The 25083-nt window shown below is 34.1% G+C and overlaps 1 pseudogene; it reads left to right on the top strand.

Annotated features, from left to right (window-relative positions):
- Positions 1-15618: 15618 nt before the first annotated feature.
- On the top strand, positions 15619-17663 carry LOC128169772 (uncharacterized; annotated as a pseudogene).
- The last annotated feature ends 7420 nt before the right edge of the window (positions 17664-25083 follow it).

The following is a 25083-nucleotide window of genomic DNA, read 5'->3' as shown; positions in this document are numbered from 1 at the left end:
ATAGGATACGTGCACACAGATTTAATTTCTTTTACGTTTAGAGAAAACATGTTTCATGAAACGATTCCAAATGTTGTTTCTAAATTTAAATTTTTGTCTTGAATAATTCTTTTTTCCAATTTGTCTACGTGGGGATTTTGGATCACGTCTATATGAAACTGATGTGAATTTTCTCCCCACATTTTCATTCCAGTGGCAAGTTCCAAGAAAAGCCCTAACTTTATATTGTGCAATGCCAAATGCAATTTGTTTATCTTTATAAATATTCAAAGTATTATTGAAAGTTTCAACAAAGTAAGTATCCCGTCCGAGCTTGAATGCCAATATCATTTTGGTTGCATACATAACCATGTTCACGCTCTTTCACAAATTTATTTATAGCCATATTTCTATCGTGGGTGTGAACATTTACGGAAACTTGTTTGTTATCAAGATCGTTATAATTTTTTTCCGTTCCAAGTGTCTTGTGTCTTTGGGTGACTGGGTCCTCCGTTATTATGTCTATTCCGTCTAATTCATCATACATCCCAACTTCTTCCAAGAGTGCAGTGCTAATGGATTCGTTGTATTACTCCTGAACAAACGATTTGTACTTATGGAAGAAGGAATTGCAGTTGGATACAGAGAGTACCCCAAATTCTGCTGCCTTGTAAAAACGAGAGTAATGGGAAGGTAACATCCCACTGCAGACGAATGCATGGTTGATACGTTCATTAATCAGATATTTTCCATTGGGAAGGTATGGTGATGACGCCCACAGATATACATGTTTTGCCCGATCGGTCCTTGTACATCTAAGCTTCAAGGAAACGACATGTCCCCTTTTGGTCACCTTCTTGACTTCAAGTTTTCTACAACAGTGTTTCCCATGAATTGCAACAACATCCATAAGTCTACTAACAGATGTCACTGATGTAAGAAAAAAATCCTGGTTCACCTCACTTTTCTTCACATTGATGTAGGTTCCTGGGGTCTTTTGATATTCCAATTCATTCTCATCGTTTGACTCTCCCCAGGCATTAACTAGTGCATCCATGATGTCAGTATTGTTGACGGGTCTGCCTAGTTGTTTTACTAAAACTTCTCTGACTTTTTGAAGATTTTGCAACAATTCATTTTTTTTCTCCTTGTTAGCTGGTATTTCTAACTTGAATGATGGTGGACGTTTCCGCTTTGTTTCTGCCATGATAACTTCCAGTAAATAATATTAATATGTGGGATGGTCCCTGTAAACTTCTTTTAGTACTTAGGTATCTTATAATGATTATATCTACTAATGATGGACTGTACCATTATGATAATGGGGTGTGAAACGTGTCTCTTTGTTTATTATTTTTTATTTATTTTTCTAGCTACTTATATTTTTAAATATGAAATTAAGTGCATTTATTATTGATACTTTATTCAACAGATATATATATATATATATATATATATATATATATATATATATATATATATATATATATATATATATATATATATATATATATATATCAGTTATTAAAAAAAGTAATGAAACTCTTTTAAAGTACAATAAAACCTGTGTACCTTGTCCAGTGTTTAGTATGAAATCGACAATAAGCTCACACTTGCACAGCTTTCTTCACACTGTGGGGAAAACCTCCCGCCAATTGTCAATAAATCAGTCAGTTACAGAGATGAAGATAGCTAAGGGTCCAGCAGGGAACATTTGACTAACACACACATGTAAATTAACAATAAATGTTCTGGTATGTTAAAAACTAGACGTGTAAAAGATCTTTTATAAGCGAATATTTCCTCAATAAACTAAAAAAATAAGAAATAGGATTATTGTTTTATTGAACGGAATGTTCAAATTATTGAATGGATTGGATAACAGATAAGCCTATGTTAACTCTCTCAATGATATCATGTGTAAAAAAGACAGGGTATACTTAGATATTAAATAATTATCTGAACATTTACCATATATATGATTGTAAGACATATTGTTGATAGACATGTTCACTCACACCTACATTAACAAACCTATCACCTTCATTTATGATTGCAAATATACAAACCTAAGAATGAGATTTTCATGATCCAGCCCATTTGAAAAGAACAGTAAATAAAAGGGAACTATATAATAAGTAAATATACATGTATAATACTTAAATAGGTTCAAAAAGTGTAACTTAAGAGAATCATAAACGCTTATTTTGTTGTAACAACCATACAATAAAGACTGGTTCGCGGCGAGAAATAATCGCGACGACGAAGCTCTTACAAACCTCGCAAAAATTTCTAGCACGCGAATAAAAGTTGGTTTACAGTATGTTGCATATAAGTAATTTAAAAACCATATAACATAACATTTCATTTTTTGTGAATAATCAAATTTTTTCATTTGTAAAATTGGAATCCCAATCCTACTACTCAAGATTTTGATTTAAAGAATTTAAATCTATATTATCTGAGCTTGCTTTCAGTAAATTTACAGCTTTTCTGGACAAATTTTTGTTAGAAAAAGATATTTTAAATTTTTTTCTGTTAATAGTCCTACGAAAATTTTTGTCAAGATTTTCACAAATTTGTATCTACACTACATAAGGATGCTTCCACACAAGTTTCAGCTTTCCTGGCTGATTGATTTGAACATATTTTTATTGTACAATAATTATAACAGGGATTGGACACAAGTTCAAAAACTTAGATCGCCCTCTCCCAATACAAGTATATAATACAGTAAAAATAATGTATACACAACATGTAAGGTCAACAGATCATATGACAGTTATATATAAATTGTCAATGGTGTACAAACAACAACTAAATCTTTTTGTACCTTTGATATAACGATAAACTAGAGAAAATAAATGTTTGTTTTCGCTGACACTGATTGCGTTGTCGCCCCAAAGTAGGACATGAGTATTAACAATATTTAAATTTACAATATTGAAAATTTCATTAAGCATAACATTTCTGGCCTCTTTATATTTATTACAAGTGAAAAAATAATGATAAGTGTCTTCGAGCTTGCCACACGAACAGAGTGGACTATTAATAATATTACAACGGCTGATTAGTTTCCGAGAAGAAGATTTCAAAAGATTTACACTATGTATTCCTATGTATTCCTTCGACCCCCATTGTGGTCCCACTTTACCCCCGAGTACAATGATTTGAACGAACTTAATATTACAGTATCTGAGGATGCTTTCATACAAATTTTAGCTTTTCTGACCAAATGGTTTCTGAAAAGAAGATTTTTTTAAAATATCATCAAAATTTCAATAAACCCTAATTATTTCCCCTTGAAAGAGAGTGTGACCCTTCATTTAAACAAACTTGAATCCCCTTAACGTAATGATGCTTTGTGCCATTTAAGTTATTATTGGCCCAGTGTTTCTGGGATTAAACAGTCGAAAATGTAAAAAGTTTACAGAAAGACAGACGGACGGACGCCAGACAAAAAGTGATAACTCACTTGATCTTTCATCTCAGGTGAGTTAAAAGCTAATTCGACCAAAGATTATTTGCATGTTCAGTTGGAAAATATGATTGAATTAAATCTAACATATCTTGTGGTGCTAAACCATTTATAATCGTGTAGAATATAATTAGCTTAAAATGTTTATCTCTTCGAGATTGTAAGGTTTCCAAATTAAGCTCACTATATAAAATGATTTTAGAAGAATTAACTCTGAACCCTGTCACTGTCCTGGTTGCTTTAATTTGTACGCGGGGGAGTTAAGGAAGCATATGGTCAATTTAGCGTCTTATTTTGACTGTTATATTCAAAATCGTGAAATTAAATAAATATTTTGAATAAGATCAAAAACTTAGTATTTAAGGAATGAATTCAATATTTATTTGTTTTATACGATATAAAATGGTTTGGGCCGATTTACGCTTTATAAACCGCGAAGCGGTTAATAAAAGAGCGTAAACTGTTTCAAATCATTTTATATCGTATAAATCAAATAAATATTGAATTCATTGCTTATAATTTAATTTTTTACTTTTCATTGTAGATAAAAACGGTCATTTGACCCTTAAAAGGACGTAAAATCGTACAAAATTCAAACGTAACGTCAAGCGTATTGATATGTTTATGACGTTAGTCTTACTATGGCGTAGGCAACATTCTTTATACGATATAATTTTTTTTAGCCAATCAGAAAGCGTGTTACAACCAGAATTAAATTATTGTCCTTTAAAACAGATGTCCGTGCAATAAAATCGGTGCACATTGGTGCATTATCACGTGACAACTATAAATAGCTTACGTATATTCCTTAACGTAAAATGTGATAGAACAACACTACCCCACTGTTTCTAAAATAAAATAAACATACCAAGTGAAGGCAAATCATCTCAGTTTAATCAAATCAGCTGCTACAATTCTATGTTCTTCTTAATTAAATAGTTATTTATCCGGCTCTCGTAAAACCTTCCCAACTTTTATTAAGTTTGCATGGAAAACGGTATGTTCCATCAAAACAACACAAAACATGGGATTTTAGCAGCACTTTTCAAATAAAGCATTGATCAAACTAACGATACGTATAAAATTTCAAGTTCAATATATACGGGGAAGTGTTGTTCTAGGCGGATTTTTATATCGTAAACAACGACAGAGGAAAGCCTGGCCGATAAATAAAAGCAAATTTACATACCTTTTAGCGAATGATTGATAAAACTAACTTCTTTCCCAGTATTCTTATGTTCAATTCTCAATAAATCACACCACAATACTTTATTAGAGTTCTTAGATTAGTTATATTTTGACTCTGTTTACAATGCTTTCCGATCAAATTCACACGACATTCAACTTTTAGTCATGACGTCATCAATGTGTAAATCAACGTATTACCAACTAATTTCTGAACAAAAATTGTCTTCTGAAATATTATTTTAGGAATGAATTCAATATTTATTTGTTTTATACGATATAAGATGGCTTGGGGCAGTTTACGCTTTATAAACTGCAAAGCGCGTTACAACCAGAATTAAATTATTGCCAAATAGTATGTTTTATGTCATCATTGTATCGCTAATTCTATTTTTAGAAATTCTAATTTCAGTTCCGGTTTTTTAATGGTTATTTTTAACTAATTTGTCTGTAGGAGTTACAGATTTATTAAATATTAAAATAATAAATCTATAAATAAAAGTAATTAATTTATTGATAATTAAATAAATATAATTTTGTTTTAATTATTGTACAAATAAACTTAAAACTTAATACTAAAGTATATAATAAAATCTTTAATAAACTTAAAAATCTGGTCATGGTCAATTGAATAGAACAGGCAGCTATCTTGACCATGGTATAAATTGCCTTAGGGTTGTAATTAAGGTTCTGGCCAAATATATAATGTATCTAGGTATTCAATTGGTTTTTAGTTTTGTCTTCTTTGATTTTATTGGTTGTTGATATTTCCCTCCAAATTCTTGGAGCTGGTTTGTTATATTTCTTTGTCACATCAAAGAGAGTGGAGGTTTTTCGTAATCTGAAAGCACTTTTGAAACGTAACAAACTCTACCTCTTGGTAAGTTAACATTACTTTTTCTAATAATTTGATTAATAGTTAAACATTTCATTAACAGTGAATTCTATAATTTTGCCAAATTAAAACAATAGCTCATGCACAGTAAGAGTGAATGATTTTGTGAGATATCAACTTTTTAATAGATAAGAATAACATGAATATGTTCACTGTTTTTATCCCTTTATATTGTGAACATAAGTGCAAGTTTATTAATGTAAACTTTTCAATAATTTGTAGTTGCTATACCAGTAGTACACTGTACATACCATAGAGTTATATTACTGCACAAGAGCGCATTGGCATAGAATGGTATGTTTAACTGTGTTTTATGATTTAGAATAATATAGTGATGTCTTTATCTGTTTATAGACATTACATTTGAATATCATTGTAAACCTATTTTTAAATACATGAATTAATACATAACGTAATTCATACATGTATAATGGATTTATGTAAAGAGTTGTTCCCCTTTAGCGCAACTTGCTCCTATTGTAATATTTTTATGCCGTATATTTATATTGTTGTTATTCATTGTAGGGCTATTCATTTGTTTACCATCTATCTTAATAAATATTGGAGATGCCCAGAACCCGAACAGGCGTTGTTTGATTTCTTCAACATTCAACACATTTTACCCCCTGTTACATTTGGCGCCCACGTTGGTACATCTCCGCGCCATAACCATCAAAAGAAATTCTGAGGATATCGGGACTACCATGGGACTACTACACTAGCTGTATACAACGGAATCCGCAACCATGCGTACCCCAGTCCGTTATCCATTATCCTTGTGAATACCAGTGACCCGTTCATCCAAGCGTGATTTTGTGTTCACTGAAATGTATATGCTTGTATTGTGTGTCATGTGATATCTATGTAGTATACATATCAGCTGATCGGTGAGTGTTTCAACTGTTCATATTGAGCTCAGGTACTTGCAAGTTTTTGAATAGGATTCAATTCTGTAACTCAATATTTTGTTTGAAATCACAATTGTCTAAAAATCGGTGTGCAAACCATATTAGTTTAGTTAAGTAATTTGTCATTATTACATTTGGGTACCCGCTTAGTAGTTTATATGTGATATATTTATTTGCTGTATAATATCTATTGCGTGAGTAAGATTGGTAAGTAAGGTTTCCAAGCCGCACTGCTAAATTACCCGTCAACAAACATCCCTGGTTACTAACCATGTAGTTTTAATAGTAAAATTAACTACTGATTCTTTTGACTACGACAATAAGACGAAAGTTTGGTATTCTTCGGTTTGTTCAATATTCTGAGTTGGTTAGGCGAGTTCAGTTATCATCAGTTTCATAGTATTGTGTATTGGTGTTTAGTCAGTTTGTCAGATATCTTGTATTAGTAACAGTTGTTTGATGTAGTTGTTAAAAGTTATTATAACTTTTAAAAAAATGTAAATAATCTGCCTGTAAAACTTTAAATTTAGGTTAAATTCCGTCGGGTTCGGTTACGATATTTGCATCGCGATCGGTTTTGTTTACTTTTTTGCGCAATCCGATCGAGCTCGACATTCGTAAAATTAATTTTGCAAGTTAACCGGAAGTCGTTTTAAACAACGTGAATTAGTAAACAAATTTTGATATATGTTGGACTTACCTGTCTTTGTAGTTATTCATCTACTAAGGTGAACCTATACGTTTATTTAAGTAAGTGTCATAACTTTATTTCTTTTTCAGGTTATTTTATTTCAGAATAAATTTGAATTTGATAAGTATTTGAACTCTTTCAGTCAGCTAATTGATTGTCGTACACTGAATTGTATCACTGTGCAACATACTTGATTATAGCAAAGCTCCCTATGTGTTTATAGTTCCTAAAGTGAACTACCCACTTATTGCTCTATATTAAGACTTTGCTAGATCACTGCAACGTGAAAAACAAAGGTAACCCATGTTTGATAGTTCTGTTATGAACTCCCACCTGTAACCATTTCCGTATATCTAAACTTCAAGTTGAACTGCCCTCCCATATCAATCATTGCATTGTTGTATTATATTTTACTTATATCATTATTGTCCAATATGCCGTGTACTCAAGGAGATGAAGAGCAGGAACACGAGGAAGGTAACCCACATGAGGAAAAAGATGAAAAAGGTGCCACAGCTGGTGGTTTATCAGAGAAAGATTTGACAGAATTAAATGCTACTTTAGACAAAATGAAGATTAAACCAGATAACTTCATTTCGTGGTTAACAAAGCAGGCAGAGGAGGAAAAGAAGCCTAAAATTCCAATTCCACCTAAAACTCCTGTAACATTGTCACGACACTTACCACCAACGCCACAATCAGATAAGAGCTATAAAGTACCATTGAGAATTTCATTCTTCTCAGGTGAAGAGAAAGACTCATACGACTTATGGAAATATGAGGTCATTTGTCTCATGAAGGAATCTCATTCTGAACAGTCTATTCTTCAAGCTATTAGAAGGTCCGTAAAAGGTGAAGGAGCCAAGGTTATTATGAGATAAGGAGTTGGTGCTAATGTGCAAGAAATTCTGTCAAAGTAAGACAGTATCTATGGAAACGTGTTGGAGAAAGACGATATTTTGGCTGAATTTTAAAGCGCTAAGCAAAGGGATGATGAGACTTGTTCTGCATGGAGTTGTCGCCTTGAGGAAATTTTATGTAAAGCAATGAAGATGGGCAGAGTGCAGGATCAGGCAGCAAACGAAATGCTACGAACTATGTTTTATAAAGGTTTGAGGAAAGACCTTAAGGATATCAGTGGACACTTATACCACTCTATTTCTGATTTGGATGAGTTACGGGTAGAAATCCGAAAAATTGAAACTGAGCATCCAGTTCAGAGCAGATCTAAGCCAAAACCTGCGACAGTAAAATCGGGTATATCTCGGGTTGATTCAACAAGTACCCTTGATACTAAGTTTGAAGCTCTTCAGGCTCAGATTATTCAGATGAAGACATCTCATTCATCTTACTATAGGCCCCCTTCTTATGGCTTTAATAACTACAGGGGTAGACCATCCTTCCAAAGAGGAACGAGAGGTTTCTCAGGACATGGTAGAGGATACACTCCCAGGATGCCTGAGCCAAGGATCACTGATGTAGATCCAAGACAACAGATGCAACTCCAAGCACCAACAGCACTGTCTGCGATAGATGCGGACAGGAAGGTCACATAGCCATTGGATGCAGAGTTCGGATAGATCACAGAAGGAATTTAAACTTCAGACGGCCGACTTCCGGGGACAAGGGTCCGGCCGGCATAGATATGGTCCCATCATCTCGCAAATAGTAGGAACAGCCAATGAAGTTCAAGTGGCTATTAATGGAGTATCTTGCTTAGCACTGCTTAATACAGGTGCAACAGTATCTACAATATCCAAAACATTTAATGTACAGAATCTGCAGGGAAAGACAGAACTGCATGCATTAGAAGAGCAGATTGATATTGAGTGTGCAGATGGGCAGATGATGCCTTACTTGGGATTTGTAATTGTAGACTTATCCACTTATGGACATTCAACATTGGCAGTATTGAGACAGTGTATGTTTTTGGTTGTTCCGGATAGTCAGTGCAATGCTAAAGTACCTGTTCTGATTGGAACAAATATTTTAAACCATTTGCTAGAAGTTACCCGATCAGAGCATGGCTCTCGATTTTTACGAGATGCTGACTTGCACACATCATGGTACTTAGCTTTTCGATGTTTACCTTTGATGGAGAAACAGCTTCAGAGGAATAGAAGTCGACTCGCGATTATGAAGTCAGCAGAATCTTCAAGAATCATCATAGCACCCAATGGTCGAGTGGTTATACATGCTTACCTTGACAGGAAGATTCCTTACCACAGAGTTCTAGCTATGCTGCATCCAACACACAAGTCTTGCATTCCAACTGACCTGGATATAACTCCAACTTTCCATTACTATGATTTTGAAGAGTCTAGTATTATCCCAATAGAGGTAAGTAATGTAACAATGTAGACCGTGTCAGTCCCCCCTAAAGGACTTTTATGTGAAATGCAGCCAGTTTCTATCGCAGATACAGTCAAAGCTGAACCGAGTTCTCCATTGAAGTGTATACTTGATAAGGTAAGTATTTCAGATTCCCACACTGATTCTGTAAAAACAAGAATGTCAAGGACTTTTTACAGAATATCAAGACATTTTTTCAACAAGTTCTACTGACATTGGTAGTACAGACAAAGTACACCATCATATAGAGTTGACAGATCCTACTCCTTTTAAGCAGAAATATCGGCGTATACCCCCAGCAATGATAGAGGAGGTTAGGCAGCACATACAGGAACTTTTAGCTGCAGGAATTATAAGGCCGTCACACTCGCCATTCTCATCTAATGTCGTTTTGGTGAAAAAAACATGATGGATCATTGAGAATGTGTGTTGACTACAGACAGCTGAATCAAAGGACAGTAAGAGATAATTACGCCCTGCCTAGGATAGGTGAAATTCTGGATTCTCTGTCTGGGAACAAGTATTTCACCGTTCTGGATATGAAATCTGGTTACCACCAAATTGAGATCATGGAAAAACACAAGCAAAGAACAGCTTTCACTGTGGGGCCATTAGGTTTTTTCGAATTTAATAAGATGCATTTCGGACTCGCTAATGCCCCAGCAACATACCAACGGTTGCAGGAACAGTGTTTAGGTGATCTTCATTATAAGACTTGCTTCATTTATTTAGATTATGTAATCATTTTTTTCTAAGACTGTTGAAGAGCACCTTGATCGACTTAAGCAAGTCTTTGAGAGATTTAGAGACTTTCGATTAAAATTGTCTCCCAAGAAATGTTCCTTTTTTATGAAAAGGGTAAAGTACATAGGCCACATTGTCACTGAAGATGGGGTACAAGCAGACCCTGAGAAAGTAGACAAAGTGAGAAATTGGCCTACACCTAAATCTCCTAAAGATGTTCGGCAGTTCCTCGGCTTTGCAGGGTATTATAGGAAATTCATTCAAGATTTTTCCAAGATTGCCCGCCCTTTAATTAATATAATGGCAGTTGGGAAGAAGCCTGGAGGAAAACAAAAGCTGCTAACATCTACTTGGAATTGGGGACCAAGTCAGGAGAAGGCCTTTGCTCTACTGAAGGAGAAATTAACTTCAGCGCCAGTACTTGGTTATCCCAAATTCACTTCCCCATTTGAGCTTCATACAGACGCTTGTCAAAGTGGCATAGGGGCAGTCCTGTACCAGGAACAGGAAGGTGTTAAAAGGGTCATAGCATATGCTAGTAGGGGACTTAGTAAGCCAGAACGAAATTACCCAACTCATAAGTTGGAATTTCTCGCATTAAAGTTGGCGATTACAGAGAAGTTCTCTGATTATCTGACAGGTCAGACTTTTTCTGTTTTTACTGACAATAATAATAATACTGACAGTAATATGTACTGACATCAGCTAAGCTTGATGCAACTGGGCACCGTTGGGTTGCAGCTTTGTCATCCTATAACTTCAGCATCACATACAAACCTGGTAAGTCAAATACTGATGCTGACCTGCTATCTAGACTGCCATCTAAGATGGAGACTATGGATGGAGATACAGTCAGAGCAGTTATGGATGAAAAGCAGCCCTACATTGAGACCCTCCCAGTTCCCCCTTCTGTATGCCAGAAATTACAGACTACTGATATACTGGAGAAGTTTGACAGACATATCGATCTTAAGCAGATCCAGAGGGAAGATCCTGTTATCTCCACTAATATAGACTATATCAGACAAGGAAAGAGACCTCCAAAGAACTCAGCCAATAGTGAGACTGAAGCTATTTTACATCAAAACTTTAAGAGTTAGAAGACAACTTTCTAGTCAGGGTGACACAGAGAGATGGAGTTGTACAGAAGCAGTATGTTGTGCCATGTGCATACAGTCAGTTGATTCTACAGTATTTGCACAACAATATGGGTCACCCTGGCCGAGACAAGACAATAGCTTTAGTCACAGAAAGATTTTATTGGCCTAGGATGTATCCAGACATAGTGAAGTGGATAAATGACTGTGGAAGATGCATAAAATTCAAGACACCTGATAATCAACGAGTATCCTTAATTAACATCACAACAACAGAACCCTTGGAGTTGGTATGCATGGATTACTTGACAGTGGAACCATCAAAAGGAAACATCCAAAATGTATTAGTCATGACAGACCATTTCACCAAGTTTACCATTGCAGTGCCAACTAGGAATCAAACTGCAAGAACAACTGCAGAGGCCATTTTTAATGAGTTTATTGTGCATTATGGATTGCCGAGAAAACTTCACTCAGATCAAGGAGCCAACTTTTGTAGTAACATCATTAAGTAATTATGTCAAATAACCGGAATTTCAAAATCAAGAACCACTCCTTACCATCCCATGGAAAATGGAATTACAGAAAGATTTAACCGTACTTTAATTTCAATGCTAGGAACTTTAGATCCAGAACAGAAACATAATTGGAAGAAATACATTTATCCATCGGTACATGCCTACAATTCAACTATTCATGATTCAACAGGTTATTCTCCCTACTTTTTGATGTTTGGAAGAGACCCAATTCTGCCCATAGATTTAGTTTTTGGGTTAAACAGAAATAAGGTTAAGAACTCAACAACTTCAGCATATATAGAGAATTTGAAAGATAGACTCCAGAGTGCATATCAGAAAGCACAGACAGCGATAAAGAATTCCCAGGAAAACAGAAGTCTAACTATGACTCTAAAATCAGAGGAGTTTCTTTAAAAGAAGGTGATAGGGTTCTCGTTCGTGTTGTCAAGATTGATGGAAGACATAAGATTCAAGACAGATGGGAAGATCATCCGTATTATATCATCAGTCAGCCTAACAGAAATATCCCATTTTTCAAAGTCAAGAGAGAGGATGACCAAGGGAAAGAAAGAGTTCTTCACAGGAATCTCTTGCTCCCTATTGGATCAAAGTTGACTTCTCCTGTTCCAGCACCTAGGATTAGGAAAAAGAAAACTGAGGAAACTGAGGTTGAGGAATCCATCCATCATCAGGTAGAGTCTGATGATGACAGTATTTATCTGACAGGGGAATACCCTGTACAGAACGAAGATACGTCTGAGGATGGAAGCATTCCCACTTTAACTGGTGACGATCAGGAAAGTGCGGAGTGCCTGGAGAAAGGATCAAGGGAGGACGCTCCTAATCCGAACACAAAGGCATCTGATGATCCTGATACCAGCAGTAGCAGTAGCAGTAACAATAGTAGTACTTCAAGAGTTCTTGATGATACTCAGGATGAAATACACGAAGATGATGATACTGATGATGATCAGAATATCCCAAGAAGGTCAACAAGAGTTAGACAAAAGCCAAAATGGATGGAAAACTTTGTATGCAGTCAGATAGCATACCAACCATCCAAATGGAAAGAAAAAGTGTTATGCTTTAAGGAAATGGCATCTGAATTAAATTATTGCCAAATAATATGTTACATGTCATCATTGTATCGCTAATTCTATTTTTAGAAATTCTAATTTCAGTTCCGGTTTTTTAATGGTTATTTTTAGCTAATTTGTCTGTAGGAGTTACAGATTTATTAATTATGAAATTAATAAATCTATAAATAAACGTAATTAATTTATTGATAATTAAATTAATATAATTATGTTTTAATTGTCACGGGGTCGTTATTCCTCGTACAAAATAAATAAATAAAAGGATGGTCCAGTTTCCAACATTACTTTATTATGGCATTGGTGAATAATAATGATGATGAGAAGGTGACCTGAAATGAAAACACTCATACAATTGACGCATACATTTTTATAATATTTAGATATTTTAACTTTAAGATAAAAACAATTAAAGAAAGTATTTCTCACCAAATTCGCCCTCAGTAGAACTTAAATGTCATAGTTTGAAACTAGTGACAGTCTCAAACTATTCAATCAGACAAGTCGTAAAACTGTCGCTGTCTGCTGGCAAACGAGTTATGTTCTAAAATCATGGTGGAAAACATTATAAATTAAGTGTTATCACTCACACTTGCGCACTGACCATACACACCCATGAAAACCTGTTTTTCCACTACCAAATATAGACATATTGTTGCTACTACCGTATATGGTGAATCACAACCAAAATAACACAGTCACGTGACAGAACACGAATACCAGTCAAACACGCGTAAACCATGAAAGAGTTAATAATGAAATGTATGGATGAATGAATGAGTAAATAAATGAATTACTAAATACTAAATTATATTCAATTATATCCCTGTGACATAATTATTGCACAAATAAACTTAAAACTTAATACTAAAGTATATAATAAAATCTTTAATAAACTTAAAAATCTGGTCATGGTCAATTGAATAGAGCAGGCAGCTATCTTGACCATGGTATAAATTGCCTTAGGGTTGTAATTAAGGTTCTGGCCAAATACATAATGTATCTAGGTATTCAATTGGTTTTTAGTTTTGTCTTCTTTGATTTTATTGGCTGTTGATATTTCCCTCCAAATTCTTGGAGCTGGTTTGTTATATTTCTTTGTCACATCAAAGAGAGTGGAGGTTTTTCGTAATCTGAAAGCTGACTTTTGAAACGTAACAAACTCTACCTCTTGGTAAGTTAACATTACTAATTCTTATAATTTGATTAATAGTTATACATTTCATTAACAGTGAATTCTATAATTTAAACAATAGCTCATGCACAGTAAGAGTGAATGATTTTGTGAGATATCAACTTTTTAATAGATAAGAATAACATGAATATGTTCACTGTTTTTATCCCTTTATATTGTGAACATAAGTGCAAGTTTATTAATGTAAACTTTACAATAATTTGTAGTTGATATACCAGATAGTATCAATATACCATAGAGTTATAATACTGTACAAGAGCGCATTCCCATAGAATGGTATGTTTAACTGTGTTTTATGATTTAGAATAATATAGTGATGTCTTTATCTGTTTATAGACATTACATATGAATATCATTGTAAACTTATTTTTAAATACATGAATTAATACATAACGTAATTCATACCTGTATAATGGATTTATGTAAAGAGTTGTTCCCCTTTAGCGCAACTTGCTCCTATTGTAATATGTTTATGCCGTATATTTATATTGTTGTTATTCATTGTTTACCATCTATCTTAATAAATATTGGAGATGCCCAGAACCCGAACAGGCGTTGTTTGATTTCTTCAACATTCAACAAATATACCCCCTGTTACATTTCTGTTACATCATGTACCTATTTATAAATGCCTGTGCTTGTACCTTGTACCTTGTCATTAGCCAATGAAATGAGAGTATTTCGATCACGTGTATATTACTTTTGTTTTAAACTCAAGTGTGAGAAGAACATGTTTTCGAAATCTAAGATATTGATCACTTTGTAAAGTTTAAATTCACGGCCATGTACTTTCCGATAGTTTGAAAAGTATTGGACGCGGGAGGATTTGCTTTGGAACTTTGTTATTTAGTTAAAGTAAGTGTTAAAATCGGTGTACTGTGTAAGTTTTTACCATCGGCGCCCGGGGTATGTAAACAGTCAAAATGGCGGATCGAACATCAGTATGCATTATTGGACATTCTTATGTAAAACGTTTGGAACGATTTATTTTACAAAACCCTGTGTATTAAAACTTGGGTCTCGATGAAGAACAAATTAATGGGTGTTTTCGGGGCCAAGGGGGTTTGTCTATTTACGGACTTGCTAACTCGTCATAATTGTGCGCGTTTTCGGCAGTTCCTACTTTATGTGTGCTGGAGATAGGGGGTAACGATGCGAAGACTCGACCAGCACATGTCATTGCACAAGACATTTTTTCATTTGCGAACTATTTGATACATGGATATGGTGTAAAATCCGTGATCATTGGTCAACTGTTGCGCCGCGACCCTCGAAAATCACCGATTGGATATAATGAGGAGGTCATCAGAATAAACAAACACTTGGAACATTTGACAAGTAGTGGGAAGCATGTCCATTTCTGGAAACATAGAGGATTTTGGACTAATTTGGCATACCTTGGGCGCGATGGAGTTCACCTTGGGTTAGATTCGGAGGGATGTTATCCAGCACCCATGGTCAAATACTTGAGGAACATAAAATATGCAGTGCATAACAGAGTTCAAAAACTCAAGGCCAGTAAATTAATATCACTTTGTCAAAGAAAATTTAAAAAACATATTTTAAGAAAATTTTTAATGAGTAACACTTGAGTTATTTTCCAAGAAATTGAGTATGCATACCTAACATGGTAAATGTTTGTTTACATAAGCATAAGGAATAAAAATTTGGAAATATTCTATAAAGATATTTTAAGAATATTCGATTCAATCTGTACAGTTTAGGTACAGTACTGTAATCCTGTTTCAATGTAATGCAGGAATAGTAAGAATTTTTAGATTGATACAGCAATAATTGCGAGAGTGACCAAAAAGTTCATGTCTATTATACACACCTTTATCAAAGCTGAGACATGATTGGATGGGCTATATCTAAGTATGACATCATCTGTTTTTATGGATATGTATGTAATTGAGGTAATTGAAGAAATAAGGATTTAAAATAATTGATTTCTGCTTATGGGAAAGTTGTCAGAATTCTAAGTTATATTCTGATTAAAGCCCTTTCTAAGTTGAAGCATGAGCAGTTTGGCTGTATCTAAGTAAGCCATTATCTATTTTATGTATGTGTTTATATCAAAAGAAATAAGAAAACATATACAAAGTCTAAGATTTCTATGTATGTGTTTATATCAAAAGAAATAAGAAAACATACACAAAGTCTAAGATTTCTCAGTTACTACTTGGATACAAAGGTGTATCACAGAAGTCAAGTCATGCAAGTTTTTAAAGATGGTTACATGTTTTTCAAATATAAGTTACAACCATCCATGAAAAGAAACAAATTGTCAATTAGCCCTCAAAGGCTAAAACTCTGGTAGTTAAGCATGTCTATTAATAAGTATAAAAATTTCACTTCAGAAAAACCATGCCTAAGCGGGCTTTAGAGGGCCGGTCAACAAAACGGCGGAGACCGGCAAAAAAAGTACTACGAAATGATGACTTAAGTCTTCAAGCAGAACCAGTGTCTGATGAACCAACTACTCATGCAGAACCAGTGTCGAGTGATGCTATTAATTACGACTTATTAGCTGCAGCAATCTTAAGACAATCCCAAACTTTGTCCCAAAACCAGACAAATTTGAGTGATACCACAATGGAAATTCTGCAGCCATGTGTTCAAACCTAGGGTGATACCGACGCACACGCTCATCCAATGGCAAGACAGCAAACAACAACATCAACAGTTAGTGACAACCAGCCTCAGCAAACTATTGCAGACTTAGTTAGTGCGTTATTACAAAAAGACGGTCAAGGTGAGCCAGCAACTGCCAATCTTAAAAATGTTATTGATTTATCTGATGGGATTCCTCTTGGGGCTACAACACCTCATCGATTAAAAGCTAAGAGCTGGGCAAATCAATTTATTGATTTAGGTTTGCTGTTGCAGCGTCGAGAGAATCCTATTTCGTTAAACATATTATCTTCTGGGTCCCTTATTGTACAGCAAAGGTCATCAAAGCCCAAATTGCCAATGTCAATTCAGCAATGGACTGATGCTTTTTTTATTTTTATAGGAATTTTTATTGAAAAATATCCAGAACAGGCTCACCATCTCCTAAAGTACTGCTATTTTATTAGAGAAATGAACAAAATGTTAGGAGATAAGGCCTGGAGAATCTTCGGATGTTGAAAGAGACTGTTGAATTACCGTGGCAAAAGCCGGTTGAAGAATTAAGAATCAAGGCTGCTTCTAGCAATTATCAATTTCAGCAGCCCTTTCGAGCAAACACAGGCAATAAGCCTATTAGATTCTGCTATGCCTTTAACAATGGGGAACAATGCACTCATAACCCCTGCTCATTTGCCAACAGGTGTCAATCATGCTCAGGATCACATGCAAGAGCCAATTGTTGATTTCCTAAACGAAAACCAACAAATACCAACACTGTCACCAAGTCCTCAACAATCACCCAGCCAACTACCTTCCCCAGTCAACCCAAAAAATTTAGACATTATAGAAGATTATATACAAACAGGGTTAAACAAAGGAAGAATTGCAGGTCCATTTTCAAACAAACCTTTTGAACAATTTGTGGTATCCCCATTAGGTTTAGTGCCAAAAGTCAGTACAGAAAAATTTAGGGTAATTCATGATCTTTCATTCCCTCAAAATCAATTAGAAAATTCCAATATACCAAGAGAAAATTCAGCTGTTCAGTACGATTCCATAGATCAGGTGGTTGATTTAGTTCAAAAGTTTGGGCGTGAATGTTTAATGGCAAAGACTGACATTGAAGATGCTTTCCGGATCATACCTATTCATCCAGCTGATTACTACCTGCTATGGTTTACTTGGGAAGGTCAATACTTTTATGACAAATGTCTTCCTATGGGAGCGAGTAGTAGCTGTCAAATCTTTGAATCATTTAACTCTGCTCTCCAATGGGTCATGGGAAATGTCTTCAATGCCTCGGGTATGTCCCATATTTTAGATGATTTTTTCTTTGTGGGACCCCCAAATTCAATAACCTGTAGAAACGATCTTGCTAGTTTTTTATTTCTATGTAAAAAAAATTGGGATGCCAATAAAAATGGAAAAAACTCAGGCACCTACGACCAACATTGTCATTTATGGTATAGAAGATGGTTCAGTGAAAATGGAGTGTCGGCTTCCAGTAATTAAGACCCCCAAAATAAAGAACAAACTTAACTTGTTCAAAAGGTGTAAAAAGGTCACTTTAAAAGAAATGCAGTCAATCATAGGCCTTTTGAATTTTGCTTGCTCTGTGGTTGTCCCAGGTCGAACATTTCTTCGTCGTTTGATCAACCTAACATGTGGTTTGTCTAACCCAAAATTCTACCTACGATTAAATAAAGACTCAAGGGCTGATTTAGAAACTTGGGCTACTTTTATTGACCATTTCAATGGCAAGTCAGTTCTTCTGGATAAAGTTTGGGTGTCATCAGACCATCTGAGTTTATACACAGATGCTTCTGGCTCAATGGGATTTTCAGCTGTTTTAGGGTCTGATTGGTTTGCAAGGGAATGGCCATTGGAATTAGAAGATTATCAAATTTGTATTAAAGAATTGTTTCCAATTGTCCTTGCATTGAAATATGGTCATGCCATTTTCAAAATAAAAAGGTATTATTCTTATCAGACAATATGGCTGTTGTTGAGGTTATCAATAAAAAATCGTGTCGAGATAAAGCTCTCATGAAATTGTTACGTCGTCTTGTTTTAGTGTCCTTACGTTTTAATATACATTTCCGTGCAAAGCATATACCTGGGAAGTTGAATGTAACAGCTGACAGATTATCCCGTTTTAAATTTCAGGAAGCTTTTAAAGAAACACCTCATTTACACAGACAACAAACAAAATCCCAGTGGATCTTCTTTACATTTGACAAACTCTGCAAAAAGACTTCTACAGGCTTCCTTAGCCCCTGCAACAAGGAAAGCATATCTACATTCATGGCATATTTTCCTTGAATGGGTAGGCTGCATATCCTTTCCTGTACATTACATTACAGTATGTAATTTTATAAGTCATTTATTCGAAATTGGTTATTCACCAAGCTCAATAGCATCCCACATTTCGGCTTTAACATATATTCATAAGATGTTAAAATTGCCAGATCCTGCTCAGTGTTAACTAGTACAAAAGCTGCTAAGAGGTTGTTACAAATTAGGTCCATCGGTAGATACCCGTCTTCCAATTACAGGTGAAATTTTTAAAAAAAAACCTTGTGAATTCACTAGATCAATCTGTTTCATCTAGGGCACATTCATTGTTACTTAAGGCATTGTTTTTGATGGCATTTCATGGTTTTTTTTCAGGTTAGGGGAATTGGTTATAAAATCAAAGACTGAGTCAGATAAGGTCATTCAGAGATCGGATGTCCATTTTTTTAGACAGCTCATGGAAAGCTAAAGCAGGTGCAAGTGGTGTTGAAACATTTTAAAACAGTCAGTTATGGACAGCCAAAGATTATTACATTAGAAGCATAAAAAAACACTAAGTCATGTCAAGTACATGCATTGTTTTACTATTTAAAACATTATCGCCATTCTGGTTGCCCCCTTTTCCAGTTTTTAGATGGTTGTCCGGTGCCTTATTCCTTTGTGGCAAAAAAGTTAAATGAAGTGATCAAAAATATTGGTTTGGATCCAAAACAATATAAGGGTCACAGCTTCAGAATTGGTGCTGCAACTCATGCATCTAAGGTTGGCTTCTCGGAAAATGCGATTCAGAATATGGGTAGATGGAAGTCTGATGCTTTTAAACGATACATTCGGTTGGGTTCATTTAATGTTGCACTTGACTAAGAAAATTAATCTATATCATTCCTGGGTATAAGTTGTTATCAGCAAGATAACATTATATAATAGTTCAGATGATGTCTGCTATAGATCTGCTCTGTTGTTTGCCTGTGAGAGATTTTTATTACTACCCCTTCAAAGTGGTAGGATTGTTTGCAGTTCAGATCAGGTCTGCTACCATAATTATGATATATAAAACTTACATTGATGGTAGTTTAGATCAGGTCTGCTACTATGTCTGTCATCTTGGAATTAGATCTTGGCATTTACTTTTCTAGATAAGATATGTTAGTGTACCCCCCCCCCTTTTTGCATGTAGTTCAGATAAAATGTCTGCTACCACCCTGTCCTTAGAAAACATAGTTTTGTTTTTTAGTATTGTATATTTAGTGTTTGTATTAATAGGGTATGTTGCTGGCCATCTGTCAAAATCAGTTAATCATATTTCATATATATTCTGTCATATCAAAAACGTCAATTATTATAATTACATCTCAGTAGGCCATACTATTACAAATTTTACTAAAACAATGTATAATACAGTTATTAAAGACTCCAGTTCCATCTATTTCCTTTGGGTGGCGGGAATCCAATACCGGCGGGAATCCAATGGGTATAGGATTTATGGCAGAACTTTGTATATGCCACCTTAATTTTTTTTACATGTTTATATTAAGGGAGATCACCCTGCCATTGTTGTTCACTATTTTTGGTTATATTTTACCGGGTGATCTCAATATTTGTTCAGGTGTTTTTTAACTAATAAGGGAGATCCCACAGTACCTGTTACATAAGTCATTTTAATAAGTTTAAGTATTGACTTTTTCGGGGATCTCCCTGTTTGTGATGTGGTTTATTTGTACAAGTTTTTGATTCGTCATTAATAAATGACATTATTTCGTCAATGACCATTTAGTTGTTTTTAAGGTAAAAAATTAACAAGCTGCAGTTCATAGATGGAACGAAAGATTTAATTCTATTACTGGAATAAGCTTTATTGGTAACTGTTAAGATCAATGCATGGGCATAAAGTATTTTTTATTAGTTTTTGGTCTACGTTTCGTTGCTTAGATATTTGAATATGTACATAATTAGTAAGATTTGTGATTTCACGGAATAACATGTAACTCAGATTCCATATGCTTCCTTAACACCCCCGCGTACATGTTTAAGCAATTCGGAGTTTTTTGATATAGCTGCTCAACACAACATCACCACATTCCAATATAGGTCTGATAAAAGCCGAATTTTAACAAGAGTTTATCTATCAATTGTATTCTTGAGTAATCTTTATATATTCAACTTTTGCATGCCTTTACACATATACCATTAATAAAATCAGATCAACCATCCTCCGACTGTATATATAGATGCAAACTTACTTTTCAAAATTGTTTAACATTTTTGCTGTAGAGGGTATATGTTTTGAATTTTAAAAAAATATTTTACGTCAGTTGCCCGTGTTCCTAATTTAAAGGTAAATAATGGAATTAAAAACTCAAAATAATAGAAATAAATTGCTTTTTCAAAAAGAACTATGATTCTGCACATGCAGAAAATTGGCGCTTCAATAAAGTTAATTTGGCAAGTTTATGGAAAATTATTGTTAAGTCGTAAAAAAAATTAAACACATGTGTAAATGTGTTTATGATGTATATATATATATATATATATATATATATATATATATATATATATATATATATATATATATATATATATATATATATATATATATAAAGCACTGAATAGAATCAACAACACTAGGAATCTTTAAAGTGTCGGATCTAATATATAGATACTAAGCCAGTAAACTGAATATATAAAGCACTAAAAATGGCTAACGAAACGAACACTAGAAATAGTCAAATTTTCGGGACAACCAGTCCCTTCTTCAGGACAAAAAAATAAATTACATGAGTACAAAACAAAGAAAACAAAATCTAAAGCTACTACTAAACTACTTAAGAAACTATAAAAAAAGAACAGCTACATTATAAACATTTGTTCACATTCTTAAAGAAGGTGGTGCTACTGTCGCCGATCGCTCTAAAGTAATCAATCGACTGCCAACTTCACGCCTGATTAAGTTGATTAGCTAATTAAAATTGGCGTCCGAGTTAATTAATGACAATTTGAACCCCCGTTGTTAACTCGTACTGCACTTATGATATAAACTAGAATTTTGATTAAAAAGAGATAAAATTAAATGAAAATAAATAAATAAAATTAAGAAAAAAATGATTTATAAATAAAAGGTAGTATCTATCTCATCAGTTGCAAAGTCTGCTCTAAGCAATACGTCGGTGAAACAGGTGACCTCCGCAGAAGGATCAACAACCACCGCTCTACCATAAAGACCAAAAAAGTCAAGGAGCCCGTCGGAGAACATTTTAATACAAGTGGCCACAAATGGGAAGACATGACAGTATTGGTTATTGACCATAATCGTCATTGGACAGACGCGGAGAGGAAGAGCAAGGAAAAGTTCTGGATGCACAGACTCAAATCATTCAGACCTGATGGCATGAACAAACAAATGGACTTAACTAAAATGAACGTTTCATAGCCATACATCACCTGACACCCACATAGTAATTTCATGAAATCTGTCAACTGCGCCTCTTCCATTCATTTATTAGTTTCTTTACTACCTTTTATTTGTAAATCATTTTTTTCTTAATTTTATTTATTTATTTTCATTTAATTTTATCTCTTTTTAATCAAAATTCTAGTTTATATCATAAGTGCAGTACGAGTTAACAACGGGGGTTTAAATTGTCATTAATTAACTCGTGAAGTTGGCAGTCGATTGATTACTTTAGAGCGATCGGTGACAGTAGCAACACCTTCTTTAAGAATGTGAACAAATGTTTATAATGTAGCTGTTCTTTTTTATAGTTTCTTAAATAGTTTAGAAGTAGCTTTAGATTTTGTTTTCTTTGTTTTGTACTCATGTAATTTATTTTTTGGTCCTGAAGAAGGGACTGGTTGTCCCGAAAATTTGACAATTTCTATTGTTCGTGTCGTTAGCCATTTTTAGTGCTTTATATATATATATATATATATATATATATATATATATATATATATATATATATATATATATATATATATATATATATATATATATATAAAAATATATATATATATATGAAAACATGACAATAACAAACCGTCAGCCATCTCAAAAATCCATAAAACGAAAGACAAATTCAAAGCAGAGCATCATGGACCTCCAAAAAGATAGAGGTAGGATCAGGTGCCTAGGAGGCGTGAGCATCCTGTGCCTACCGGTCACACCCGCCGTGTGCTCTTTGTCGTATTCGAGAAATAATGGAAAAGTCCGTAGACAATTAGATAATTATTTATGGTCCAACAATTAGTATGAAGATGGTCAGTCAGTATGCGACCTAGTGGAAGATTACATTTGCTGACGTTGTATCGACCATAGAACTTACGAAAAGATGAATTCAAACGAGACTGTTGATATTCCTGTTTTATCAACTTGTTTGTCAGTAGCTTGCCTTGCCTAAGAAACTGTTCATAAGAAGAGGATGCCCTTGCGTATCGAATCTTTACTACTATATTAAAATAATAATAGTAATATTTTTAACATCATTGGTACTTAGAGATTACCAATTTGTTTTTATTTTTCTCAATCAGGCTTCGCTAACTAATAATCAACGAAAGTTCCTTTAAAAAATCCGGAAATCATCTGAATTTTTCGGATTTTACAATCTTGCGCATGCGCATTACATTCACGCAAAATCACGGGATGCTCTTTTGATGTTTCCACAATTTCACATTTGCATGGATAAACTCAAAAACGATGATACAGATGCGTGTAAATTTTCGTTAAAAATTTGCTATAGGCCTATATATTCTGTTCATAATAGAAAATACGGGAGATAACTCTAAGTGCGTTTAATATAAAAACAATTCCGAGAGTTCTGAATGTTATTGTTCATGGTGTGCAAATTTGATGTACTATCTATTTCGTAAATGCCCAACATAATATGCAATGTCAACCCGTGCACGCACTCGTTAAAGTCTAGTTAATTATATGTATTAAGGTTTATTTACCAGTTTGATTTTTCAGTAAATCGATTCAGATTAGAACATTTCTGATTAAAAAATTCATTCCAGCTTAGAGTTAGGACATTGAAAGTTTAATATATCAAACTATTCGTTGAATTAAGATGTCAATTAGTTTTTCTTATACTGGATCAAATTCATTGTTGGATGATTTTACCAAAATTATGATATACACAAATGTAAAATTTATGCAAGGAATCTTTAACACAACGCAAATTAGATGCGAACATTAAAAATAATGAAACATTTTATTATCATGTAATTCTATATAAAAGGAATAAAATAAAAAGATTCCGTTTTTGCATTAACAAATATACAATTAACTTGTTGCCTAGTACAAATAATAAAGAAAGTGCTTGAGGACATTTAAGAACTGTGTTTTTTTTCTTTTTTGGTACAAACGAAATTGTTACAATTCGTCATATCAATCCCAAATGATAAGTCGCATTGCTTATTGTTCACATTTGTATTGCATAATACAAAACGTACATACGTGGTTAAAAAAATATCAAAGTTTTAGTTGATCATGAGGTTATAGTTATATGTTTAATACAGAATAACAAATAAACATATGTAATACTAATATAATAATCCTTAAGGGTTTGTTTATTAAAAAATTGGAACTTGATTAAATATTTCTCATCAATGTATTTCATATTTACTATTGATCTATTGATCTACGCTGATCAAAACCATGGGCGCGTCAACGGACGTCTGGGAAGCCGGCTTGGACGAGTTTTCAGTCTAAATCGGTTTTTCCTCATTAGTGTTACCATGAATCACTAAAGCCGGATCGGACCAATCTTCAGTGGAAATAGGATTCTTCTCAAGAGTGTTATCGGGAATCAATGAAGCTGAATCTTCAGTTGAGATACGTTTTACCTCATCCTCCTCATCCTCGAGAGTATTGACAAAACAAATTTTATCAATCAAGCCTTCATTGTAACACCCTTCAATAGCTTTAAATCGGAGGAAATTTCGAACCTTCATCTCGCTCATTTCTCCAAATATGTGCTCAAGAGCTTCGGTGTCTGATGCCGGGGGAAAATTCTTTGAAATACTTTCGTTGTAATGTGTAATATG

This window comes from Crassostrea angulata, unplaced genomic scaffold, assembly GCF_025612915.1.
Source record: "Crassostrea angulata isolate pt1a10 unplaced genomic scaffold, ASM2561291v2 HiC_scaffold_209, whole genome shotgun sequence".
Lineage (NCBI taxonomy): Eukaryota > Metazoa > Mollusca > Bivalvia > Ostreida > Ostreidae > Magallana > Magallana angulata.
The sequence above is the reverse complement of the archived record's forward strand: the minus strand, read 5'-3'. Positions and strand labels throughout refer to the sequence as shown.